The sequence below is a fragment of the Crocodylus porosus genome, unplaced genomic scaffold (genome assembly GCF_001723895.1).
Source record: "Crocodylus porosus isolate Cpor-Errol unplaced genomic scaffold, CroPor_comp1, whole genome shotgun sequence".
Classification (NCBI taxonomy): domain Eukaryota; kingdom Metazoa; phylum Chordata; order Crocodylia; family Crocodylidae; genus Crocodylus; species Crocodylus porosus.
The window spans coordinates 33853603-33865821 of NW_017728931.1; positions in this window are offsets into that span (position 1 = coordinate 33853603).

Consider the following 12219-nt stretch of genomic DNA (forward strand, 5'->3'; position numbering starts at 1 on the left):
GTCAGACAGCTTCTGCCTCTGAAATCACCTTTTGCTACCATACATTCTGCACCTTTGTCAGCTACATGTAGGCTGAACAAATGAAAGACTTTGCATTTTGAACAGGAACAATCCTACTGTTGCAAAGTTACTCATCAAGGAAAGCAAGAAAAGGAATTTTTAAGTGGTACTGTGCATAAATAGTTTGGAAAACCTTGAATGGAATACCAGAGACTCCCTACACCTGAAAAAGGGTGATTGCTCCCAAAAGCTTGCAAAGAACTTTTTTCCAACTACTCAGCTGGTTTAATAAAAGATATCACATCTACACAAAGAACCCTGCCTGCCTACGTTAATGTACTGCAGTCTATATAAATGGTGCTTTCCATCATTTTATCCCAGGGTTGGCGCTACTTCAGTTGCTTCTGCAAAGCAGACAAAAATGGTGCATATAATCCCAAATGCACTGTAACAGTTGAACTTGAGGACTGCACCATTTCTCTGCATGTGAACATATGTTTACAGTGGTAACTGTAACAGTAACTGTAACAATGTTTACTGTAACAGCGTTATCAGGCAGGCCTTGGGTTCTTGGACCATGATCCACATTTCCGCACAGAGGACATGCTTGGGCAGGACAGGCGTCATCTCACCCCAAAAGGTAAGCGCATTTTTTCTTCCAAGCTGGCTGATCTCGCACAGTGAGCTTTAAACTAGGTTCGCCGGGGGACAGGGATGCCGAGGAATACAAGGACACTTCACCGTCAAGCCAAATGAAGCGTGCAGGTAGTACCCAGGTAAGTGACAGGGGCCAGGTCAGACTTAGGAACAAGGAGGTGGCATAGGCACCTACAGGAGGCCTCAAAGGCCTCTACACAAATGCTCAAAGCATGGGGAATAAGCACAAGGAACTTGCCCTCCTGCTAGCTAGCAAAAAATCCAGACCTAGTGGGGTTCACAGAAACCTGGTGGGATTCTACCCATGACTGGGCAGTGGACATCCAGGGACACAGGCTGTATAGGCCAGACAGAGCAGGGAAAAGAGGCGGGGGTGTAGTGCTATACATGTCCTCAATGATCTAGATGGGGTCGGAGGAGGGGCAAAATGAGGCACTCTGGGTAAGAATGTAAGGGGGGCATGGGGAAAGGGACTTGATAGTGGGTGTCTACTACAGACCGCCTCACCAGGGGGACGAGCTAGACCTGGAATTCTCAGGTCAGCTCACAGAGACTGTAAAGTCAAGGGATGTGGTTGTCATGGGTGACCTAAACTACCCAGACATCTGCTGGGAGGAGCACTCAGCCGGGTCCAACCACTCACGTAGGTTCCTAGCCAGGATACAGGACCTCCATCTAACCTAGGAGGTTCATAGTCCCACCAGGGGAAATGCCTTGCTGGACTTGGTCCTTGCTACAGGCGATGACCTGGTGAGAGGTCTACGGGTACTTGACCACCTGGGTGACACATGATCATCACCTACTGGAATTTACTATCTGGTGCAGGGTGGTGAAAGCACGCAGCAAGGCAGAGGTCCTCGACTTCAGGAGGGCTGACTTCTGTAAGCTAAGAAGGTTAGTAGGCGAGGCACTGGTGTCTTGGAGCTTCAATGAGGTGGGAGTCCAAGACGGGCAAAATGGAGGTGTACAAACAGTGGAAGCAAGGAGCTATCACCAAGGAGGATTACACCTCCATTGCTCGAGACTGTAGGGAGGTGGTTAGGAAGGCCAAGGTTGAGATGGAGCTAGGGCTAGCCATCAGAATTAAGGATGATAAAAAGTCCTTTTTCAAATACTTAGGAAGTAAGGCAGCGGCACCAGGTAACGTGGGGCCCCTATGTAGCATGAACTGAACTAATGTAGTTGATGTTAACAGAGAGTGTAATAATAGTAAAATATAACCATGTTAATCTTGTCCTGTAAGCAACTTGAAAACTCCATTTTGTATCCTTCTGCTTGACAAAGTGAATGAACTCTGTATAGGCTTTATGTATGAGTGTGTGTAAAAGGGTGAATGGTGAGAGAATGGCATAGAGATGGGAGAAGAAGATTTAACTGTTTATGTAAGCAACAAGGCACCAAATGCAAGTTACCAGCCAGTAACTAACTAACAAATAGCTGAAGAATCCCTTTGAAGCTCAAGGCCACAAAGGAGATAACAGAAGAAGAAATTCTGTCAGACGGGCAACAAAAACACTCTAAGGCTAAGATAAGCTAAAGACAAAAGAAGAACAACCGCAAAAACAAGCTAGGTATGGAAAAACCCCAAAGCACTGAAACACAGGATGCCAATCCCTATAAAAGAACACTTTGAAGATGCCAAGTTGGGGTGAGTCTCTTTCTCTACCGCTGTTTCATCAGAGCACAGATACATCTGTTCACCCTGCTCCAGCTGTTATCTTCAAATCATCACCATCTACTCAATAAGCCCAGGTTGGCCACCCTGGGCTGATATTGAGCAACTATTGCTGGTAACTATATCTGGTGTATGTATGGATGAAGTGGTTGTTTTGTGTACGTGTATGCCTGTGTGTAATGATGTATATGATGATTTGTGTGCGTTTGTATGAATGGTGTGTTCGAATCTCTATGTCTAACTCATGTAATCAATAAATATGGCACCTTGCCTTATCCCCCTTTATAAAGTCTTGCTCGTGATTTGATCAATTGGCAATTTGTGTAACACCTACAGGATGGGCTTTGGCAATCTAGTGATTGCAGCAAATGAAAAAGCTGACCTCTTTAATGAATTCTTTGCCTCCATATTCCTGAACAGGGACCAGGACATTTCCCCCACTAGAACTGCAGACAGACCCAGGGGAGGCAATGCCATGCCTAGGGTCAGGGACAACCTAGTTAGGGAACTTTTGGAGGGGCTGGACGTGTTTAAATTAGTAGGTCCAGATGCTCTTCACCCAAGGGTGCTGAGGGAATTGGCAGGGATCATAGCGGGGCCCCTGACACGGCTCTACGAGCACTTGTGGGGCACTGGCCAGGTACCAGAGGATTGGAAAAGGGCCAATGTGGTCCACATTTACAAGAAGGGGAGAAAGGAGGACGCTGGCAATTATAGGCCAGTTACCTTGGTCCTTGGGAAGATATTTGAGAAAATTATCAAGAAGCACATCTGCAAGGGCCCTGCAGGGGAGGTAATGCTCAGGGGCAACCAACATGGGTTCACTGAGGGCAGGTCCTACCCGACTAACCTGGTTTCATTTTATGATCAGGTCACAAAGTCCCTGGACGAGGGTGTTGGGGTGGATGTCATCTTCCTGGACTTTAAGAAGGTCTTTGATGTGGTTTCCCACCACATTCTCTTCAAAAAACTTGGTGACTGTGGCACTGATGCCTACACAGTCAGATGGGTGGCAAAGTGGCTAGATGGTCGCACCCAGAGGGTGGTTGTGGACAGGTTGTTTTTGACCTGGAGGGATGTGGACAGTGGAGTCCCCTAGGGCTCAGTCCTGGGGCCTGTACTTTGCAACATATTTATCAGCCATCTGGATAAGGGTTTCAAATGCACACTGTCCAAATTTGCTGATGACACAAAGATGTGGGGTGAGGTAGGCATGCTGGAAGGGAGGGATAGAATCCAGCTACATCTAGAGATGTTACAGAGGTGGGCAGATAAGAATAGGATGGAATTCAATGCTGAAAAGTACAAGGTGCTGCATCTAGGGAGAAGGAACCAGCAACACACCTACAGGCTGGGAAACACCCTTCTTGTCAACACAGTGGCAGAAAGGGATCTTGGAGTTACTGTTGCCTAATGCGAGGAAGCGGTCAGTAAAGGTAACTGCACTTTGTCGTGCATCTACAGATGCATCACAAGCAGGTCCAGGGAGGTGAACCTTCCCCTCTATGTGGCATTGGTCAGGCCACAGTAGGAGTACTGCATCCAGTTCTGGGCGCCGCACTTCAAGAGGGATGTGGCTAGCATTGAGAGGGGCCAGAGGAGGGCCACTTGGATGGTCAAGGGGCAGTGGGGCAGGCCCTACGAGTGGAGGCTAAAGGGCCTGAACCTATTCAGCCTCCACAAGAGAAGGCTGACAGGGGATCTGGTGGCTGTTTACAAACTCACTGAGGGGGGCAGTGAGACTTGGGGGAGGCTCTGTTCCCCTGGGTACCACCCAGGGTTACTAGGAATAACAGCCACAAATTGTTAGAGAGAAGGTTCAGGCTGGACATCAGGAGGCATTACTTTACAGTTAGGGCTGCCAGGCTCTGGAATGGGCTCCCAAGTGAGGTGGTGCTCTCTCCTACCTTGGGGGTCTTCAAGAGAAGGCTGGACAGATATTTGGCTGGGGTGATATGACCAAGGCACCCATTCCTGATGATATTATTAGGTCCCTTCCAACCCTAAGCACAATGAAACTATGAATGTCTGGCACAAGGAGACTTCAACTGGACCTGCAGATACTATGCAATACAAATTAATTCCACTGAAAACATTCCTAGCCCTATACATCTAAACATCATTTAAGAGTCCAGTCCATAGAGGAGATTTAAATTTCCCAGTCACACAGGAAAGCAGCAGGCTTTGCAGGTAAGAAGCAACATCCATCAGGCCAGGCACTGACCTAGGTACACAAAGCTGCATCTGGCCTCTGGAATCTATCACCAGCACATGGTTTCCACACCCCACAGACAGGTAACAGTGAAACCTTTATGAATGCCAAACAACCAGTAAGTTCAGATTCTGTGTATTATATGATATGAAGGAAGTGACCCGAGTTAGACTGCTCTCACAGGAAAGTTTTATCATCTTCCCTTTAACGCAATCCATGTAAACAAATTTCAACACTCACACAGGATCTTTGCAAATTAGTACAGCCATCAGCTTCTTGGGGATACTATGTGCCTGTAGTTATGGATAATACAGCTGTGTATGTGACCTGTGATTTGAAGGCAGATTTGGGAATACATTTAAGATTGACAGAGCTCCTGTCTTAGCCTACATTGACAAGGTGGGTCGTCTCCTCCCCTAACCCCATGTCAGACTTGAAAAACAACAAATAAATGAGAGTGCAAGGAGATGCTGGAGGCCACTTTCACTGGCGCAGTGATGATAGGGGCAAGTCAATCACTTGCTAAAAAGAATGTCTGCGTTCACATTTTTTTCCTGTATATTTTACCCTTGATGCCTTAGATCTAAGACACTGGGCTGTGTATAATGGGAAACTGTACAAATGCAGCCTATGGGAGGTCTGTATTTCCCAGCAACTGCAAGGGGGTCTGCTGCAAAAAGGGACAGGTTCCAGGCTTGTAGGATTTACATCTCACCTGTAGGCAGGATGCGTATGTTCTTTGTGAGCTGCCTCATGTGCTTCTGCTGCTGCAGCCCAACCTGCTCATAAGCTACTGCTGTTTCCTTTTCCTAATCACTTATTACACAAAACCAACAGATCAATGAGCCCTGTAAACATTACACAAGTAACTGTTTATAAAGAGCTGTTTTAGAGCAGGTCAAAAAGCAAATGATTTTCACAAGAAATTCTGAATTTTTCATTTATAGAAATATATATATTTTTTACAAATAAAACTGAAAACTGGCTCTTGGAAACTGTTCTTAGTGATTTTTTTGTAGTTTTGAAACTAAAGACCTGAAATATTTTTTGCAAAACAAGTCAGAAATTTTGCAAACAACTCAGACTTTGTCAAAAACGAAAACTTGATCAGTTTGCTTAAAAAACAACAACACCAAAAACTTTTTTTTTTGTTGGCAAGCATGACTGAAATTATTTTGACCAGTCCCAGTTATGACAGTTTCTTCTGGTTGGCTATCATGATCCATAACAAAATATAAGCAAGCAGAGAAAGGGAAGAGAGAATCTAGCCAAGGCCAAAGCAGAAGTATCATTTGCCTAGCATCTCTCTTTAGAGACTCTCCTCCTGCCCCATGTACTATGATCACTTTTTTGTGTCATAGCAGGTTCTGAAAGCATCCTGCAAGTCTTCTCCTTTTTCCAAGGCAAAATTGGACACAGATTTCTAATGTATACTACATATCTTCCCAACCAGTTGAAGTCACCAGGGCTTATGCAACTTTGTCCCACTAGAGCTTCAAAAGCCACACCTTGTTATAAAAGTTAGTTTGGGTGGAGGGTCTTGCCCCTATGCTCAGGGTCAGACCAATTGCCATATTTGGGGTCAAGAAGGAATTTTTCTTCAAGATCAGATTGATATGGACTGTGGGAGTTTTTGCCTTCCTTTTTAGTAGAATTTCTTGAGCATATACTAGCAACCTTTTACAGAAGCAGGATGTTGGCCACCAGGGTCTCCCTGCTTTTCCTGTGGCACGTTAGGGTGTCATGTCTTGTGTTGTGTCAGGGTTGACTTCGTAGTTTTGCTAAGAGGTTAGACAATGCAGGATGGTTTGGATGGGGATGATCCTGGCTGAGGTGGGGGATTGGACTAGATGACTTAGGGAGGCTCCTTCAAGCCCTACATCTCTAAGATTCTAAGTTATAGAAGCAAAGACACAGCTTGTAAACACAGACATCAGTGAGAAGCATTTAACTCCTATGATCAGTTTTTTTGAGAGCAGACTGGGAGTAGAGACCCTGATCTCCACCCACACTACTGCACTGTGTTTAAATCCTTTCTAGAAGAAGCTTCCCAGGTTATTACTGGGGAATTTCAGCACAGAACTGGAATAGCGGACTCATTAAATCATTGCTGTAAATTTTAATAATTTTATTTTTCTCATATACCTTTGCCTCCTGTGTCAACAGCTTAAGTCTATAGCTGTGATTCTTACAGTTGTGTAACATATTTTATGGATGTTTATCTTGCTGGGATCCTATGACCCTTGCTGACTTCCTGCTCCTGGGGGCAGGGGGCTGGACTCTATGATCTTCCAAGGTCCCTTCTAGCCCTACTGTCTATGAAATAACACTTCCTGTTCCTGCCTCTGTATCTGGAGAACAGCCTGATTGGATCAGGCTCCGAAGGAACAAGTCACTGCTGACTGTACCAGCCTGCTCAGACAATCAGCAACCAAGGCCTCCGTGCAGTTGTAAAAAGGAAGTGGGTGTCATCAACTTTCCTGAGCTACGGTTTCTCTTTTGAAACTCTGCCTCTGATGCTGTTGGCTACTGGGAAGGGTGCCAACTGCATGCTCTCTGAAGCTATGCAGAGACTGGCAAAGAAGGGGATGAAAGAGAAGTTTTCCAAACAGGATAGACAGACAGTGTTTCTGTATTTATGTATGCAATTTTACAACTATGTCTAAAGAGCCCACTTATATTTCTTAATACACTCTACTCTGTTTTTCTTGAAGAGAAAAGAATCCACAGAAAGAAAGCAGCTCCCAAACTACCCACCCGTGACACATTTGCAACCACTGCCACAGATCATGCAAACTTGGTGTGCAGTGTCTTGGGTGACTGAATAATCCAGTCCATCTACGTCATAGGCTGCAATATCTACCATCTCTCACAGACAAAAGGATGCCAACACTATTCTATCTGTTCCTTAAATATGATTAGTAGGCTTTCTTTCTTTATATCCTGGAAACCAATGCAGATTTTTAAAAAAAAGGTTTGTTGAAAAACCTGTGGAAAAGGTTTAGGTGACCAAGTATGTACTTTGTCAGTCTGCAAATGCATGTCTGGGGTGGGTGGGTGGAGGCTTCTGGCTACACCTTAGGCTGAGTGAACAGCAGAAGCCTGTGTACTTGCTAACATCTTCCTTATACTACATCGCCACACAGCTTGGGAGACAAAGTTGATGAAAATCCAGGCATCAACCAACCAAACGGTGTTAGAATTCATTCATATCAATTGGCTAATAGAGTTCTGACCTGTGTGGTTACGTCAGTCTTTCAGTGTCCTCTTTACTCATTGGTGAGACTCCTCCTTTCCTAATTCCTCACTGAATTGTGCAAGTTAACCTCTGGGACAAGGGTGTCAAAGTCATCTGGCGCTCTGGGACAGATCACAGGGCTCCTTCCAAGCCAGATCCAACTTGGGTCATGAAGGTTGCCACAGTGGCTACCACAGTGGCAGGCGTACAGGTTTTTGTGGGGGAGGGAACAGAGGCGGTTCAGGGTCCAGCAGTAATGAGGGGTTGGGGTGATGCAGGGCCCACTGGCAGCAGAGGGGACAGAGGTGGTACAGGGTCCAGAAATCATAGAATCATAGAAGTAGGGTCGGAAGGGACCTTGTAGATCTTCAAGTCTGACCCCCCGCCTGGGCGGGAGAAAAGGCTGGACTCAAATGATTCCAGCCAGGTAGTCATCAAGCCTCTTCTTAAAGATCCCCGGGGTAGGAGCCAGCACCACTTCCCTAGGAAGTTGGTTCCAGCTCCTAGCCGCCCTAACTGGGAAGTAGTTCTTGCGGATGTCTAATCTAAATCTACTCTAATAACTTGTGTCCATTGTTCCTTGTCATGCCAGGGGGTGCTAGGGGAAACAGTGTCTCCCCTAAACCCTTCTGGTCCCTCCTAGTGCGTTTATAGACAGTCACCAGGTCCCCCCTTAGCCTTCTCTTGTGAAGGCTGAATAGGTTTAGGTCCTGCAGTCTTTCAATGTAGGGTCTGCCCTGTAGTCCCTGGATCATGCAGGCAGCCCTCCTCTGGACCCTTTCAATGTTGTCCACATCCATCCTGAAATGGGGCGCACAGAACTGGACGCAGTACTCCAGCTGTGGCCTGACCAGCGTCACATAGAGGGGGAGGATCACCTCCCTGGCTCTACTTGAGATGCACCTGTGGATGCACGACAAGGTTCGGTTAGCCCTGCCAACCGTGACCTCGCATTGTCGGCCCATGTTCATCTTGGAGTCAATAATGACTCCAAGATCCATTTCTGCCTCCGTGCTCTCAAGAAGGGAGTTTCCCATTCTATAAGTGTGCTGCTGGTTTCTACTGCCTAAGTGCAGCACCCTGCAGTTGTCAGTATTGAAACACATCCTGTTTATGTCAGCCCACTCCTGTAACCTATCCAGGTCTTGTTGCAGAAATGGCAGAAGGCAGGGATGCCAGAGGGCCTGGCAGCAGTAACAGCATGGGGTAGGGCTGGGTCTGGTCATGGTGAGCCAAGCTTGCTGACAACTGCCATGTGCCACAGGGCCTAACTTCTAGTGCCCTCTTATAGCCCAGTGGATGAGATAAAGTGGCTCCATGGGTTGAATCTGGCTCACGGCCCTTCTTTAAGACATTAACTATTTACTGGGGGTATCTATTATTATCTTTAATAACAGAAGTTTGGGTGTATAAACTAGTGGGCCTGGAGTCTTCAGGTGTCAGGGAGCCAGCTGTGAGTGCATGCTTACAGACCTCAGAAGGGAGCCATGGCAGTCAGCAGCTGGGATTTGTAAAGAAAGGGCAGACAGAGTAAGAGGAACAGGGAAGTAAGAGATGGAAGGGATCTGTGTCTCTTATAAGGGGAGAGAGAAAGGAATAGCACCAGAGATCACTTTACTTGTTCAGCACTTTCATATTCTAATGGTTAAACCGATCTGGATTTAAAAAAACCAAACTTCTTCCTGCCCTTCACCCAGGGTGGAGTCTGCAGTGAGAGAAAACAAACCACTGAAAGGTCTTTTAAAATACCATTGACCTTAAAGATCACTTTTTCCCCACTTATTTGTCCACAGACATTTCAAACTGACCTAAATACAGAGTTGGATTGCCGTAGCTGCGATGGCCCAAGAAACATGCAAGAAGCAAGGTTGTTTTGGTGATATCTTTTATTGAACCAACTCTAGTTGGAAGAGATGTTGAACAAGCTTTCAGACCTGAAGTGTTTTTTCTTGAAACTGTCCTGAAAAAGGGCGCTTTGTGTCTGAAAGCTTGTCTAACAGCTCTCCCAACTATACAGTTGGTCCCTCCAAAAAGCACCCTGCTTCTCTAAATACAGACAGAGAATTTTCTAGGGAAGGTGGGAACAGTCAAGTTGAAAAAGATGCATGTTCCACTCCAGGCTGGCAGATCTTTGATCAAGTCTCTTAATATACTAGCTCTGTCACTCAGGGCCTGAATACTTGACATGTTAACATGGATATAATGTAAATCAGTTTTGTACACAACTCTAAACTATACCAGAATCCAGAGAAGACAGACAGCTGATTATACTGGAGTAGCTGTCATGATACTTCATTAGGTGACAGGGGACCCACAATAGTTTGTTTGCACTCAGCAATGTTACCTTGGAATAACTATACATGCATGTCTCTACATCAGTGTTTTTACTGTTGCTTCCTTCCCTCCCACCCAAGTAATTCTGTACTGAGTTCCAGTAAGTCACACCAGTAAAGAGGTTGATGCCCCATGTCCACTCTTCATGTTCAGACCTGTGTGATGGGTACGTGTGATGGGTTCAGGCCTTAATTTTTTTTATTTTACCTTCTTTCCAAGTAGTTGCACAAAAAGAAAATTTTAGACCTGTCTGTAAAGTCATTAGAACATAGCTGCAAAGCTATGAACGGATGTTGCACTTGTCCTTGGATAAGATGTGCTTGGGTTTGTCCCAGAACAAAATATCCTGGAACTGCCACATGCACACATCACTCTTCTAATTAGGTTTAGTGAGTGGTTGAATGTAGTTCTGCTTTTCTGCCATTGATTTACTGATGCAATTCTGGGATAGCTGTACAGATGTCCTTTGCAGTATCCCAGGATAGCTGGCCAGTACTTCTTAACTGTGAAACTTTTTTAGGATTTAACTCAGGACAGACACAGATCTGTCTGTACAACCACACTTTGCTCCAGGATAAAATGGTTTATCCCAGGATAAATGCACCATCTGTTTGTAGCCAAAGAGACTTATTTAATTGCAGCCTTGCTTTGCTCTGCAGAAGTAACAGAAAAAAGACAAAGGTAATAACCCTTACTCAAGAGGTTACTCAACTGCAGTTATTAGCAAAGAATCGCATCCTGCCCAAAAGCTTGGTAAACCTCAACTTACAACAGGGCCCTGCCTCGCTTGTTCTGAACAGATGGCAGTGATGGGCCTGGCTTCCAGCAGCAACCATCTCACTAGACACATTCTCACATACAGTATTTACGTTTTGGCTTATCCTTACAATAATTCAGTTGTATATGAAGCATGTGTCAGATCAACCACGGTCAACACCCAGGACTGTAGAAAAACCCAAATGTATGCCCTTGGTTGAAGAAAGACGCATCAAGGTATTTCATTGTGCTTTCTAACATTGCTCAAAAGATAAATGTAGAGAGAGATGAAACAATGCTATCAAGGAAACACAGAGCTTGGCAGGTATCATACAGAGGGAAAACAGAGGGACTGGCAACAAAGATCCATTTAGGTGGGAAACCTTTTCAAATATCGTTGTAAAGTATCCCAGGGCATTTTCCATTCAAGCAGTGACGCTCAAATGTGCTGCGTATCATATTTCTGCTCAACAAAATGTGCCATTTCAGAGACATTACCTAATGCCAGCCCAGGCTCCCCTAGTCCCAGGCACTGCCTAGCTGAATACTGTCAGTTTTGGTTCTTTAAGATGAGTTACCCACATAAGCCTATGCTTCTGATTAAGAAAAGAAAAAAATAAAAAATCCTAGGTCATGGCATCCAAACTCAGAAAAAACAAGGCTCTGTTGAAATCTTAGAACCAGGAGGGGAGGGGAGGCAGGGGCCTCCACAGATCTAGTCCAGTGGTTCTCAACCTTTATGTACCAGGACCCATTTGTAAACCGCAATGGCCAGTCCTCACCCAGTGGCCCTCATTCCCAACCCACTACCCCCAGCCCCCGTGGGTGGGGCAAAGGGGGGCCCCGAAGCAGCCCCTCGCAGGCTGAAGCTCTGCCAGCCTGCAAGGGAAGAGCTGCAGTTTACCATGTTTTTCTCCTTTAAAGGAGAATCCATTTTTAAAGTTTGTTTGTGCCCCTTCCACATATTCTTGTAACCCATGAGTTGAGAAATGCTGCTCTAGCCCACCCTCTGGCCCAGGCAGGATCGTCCCTATCCAAACCACACTTTGTTTACCCACCGTCTAACCTTTTGACTCCCCTGGACAGACTCGAGGCACCCCTTAGAAAACACCAGCTCTTAATTTCCCCTACCAAACACTCCCAGTGCTGTTTTCATCCTGCAAGGGGCACCGAAAGACCCCTGCAGTGCTTTCCATTTGAAGCCTCTGGGCTCAGCAGGTAAGCCAGCCTGGCCAGCCTTTCCCGTGGCAACCCCAGGTCAGCTCCTCCGGGTACGTCGGCGGCTGGGACCCCCTGGCTGCTTCCTCACTCGGGATTTTAAGACAAAAGAAAGGCCCCCGGTTTTGG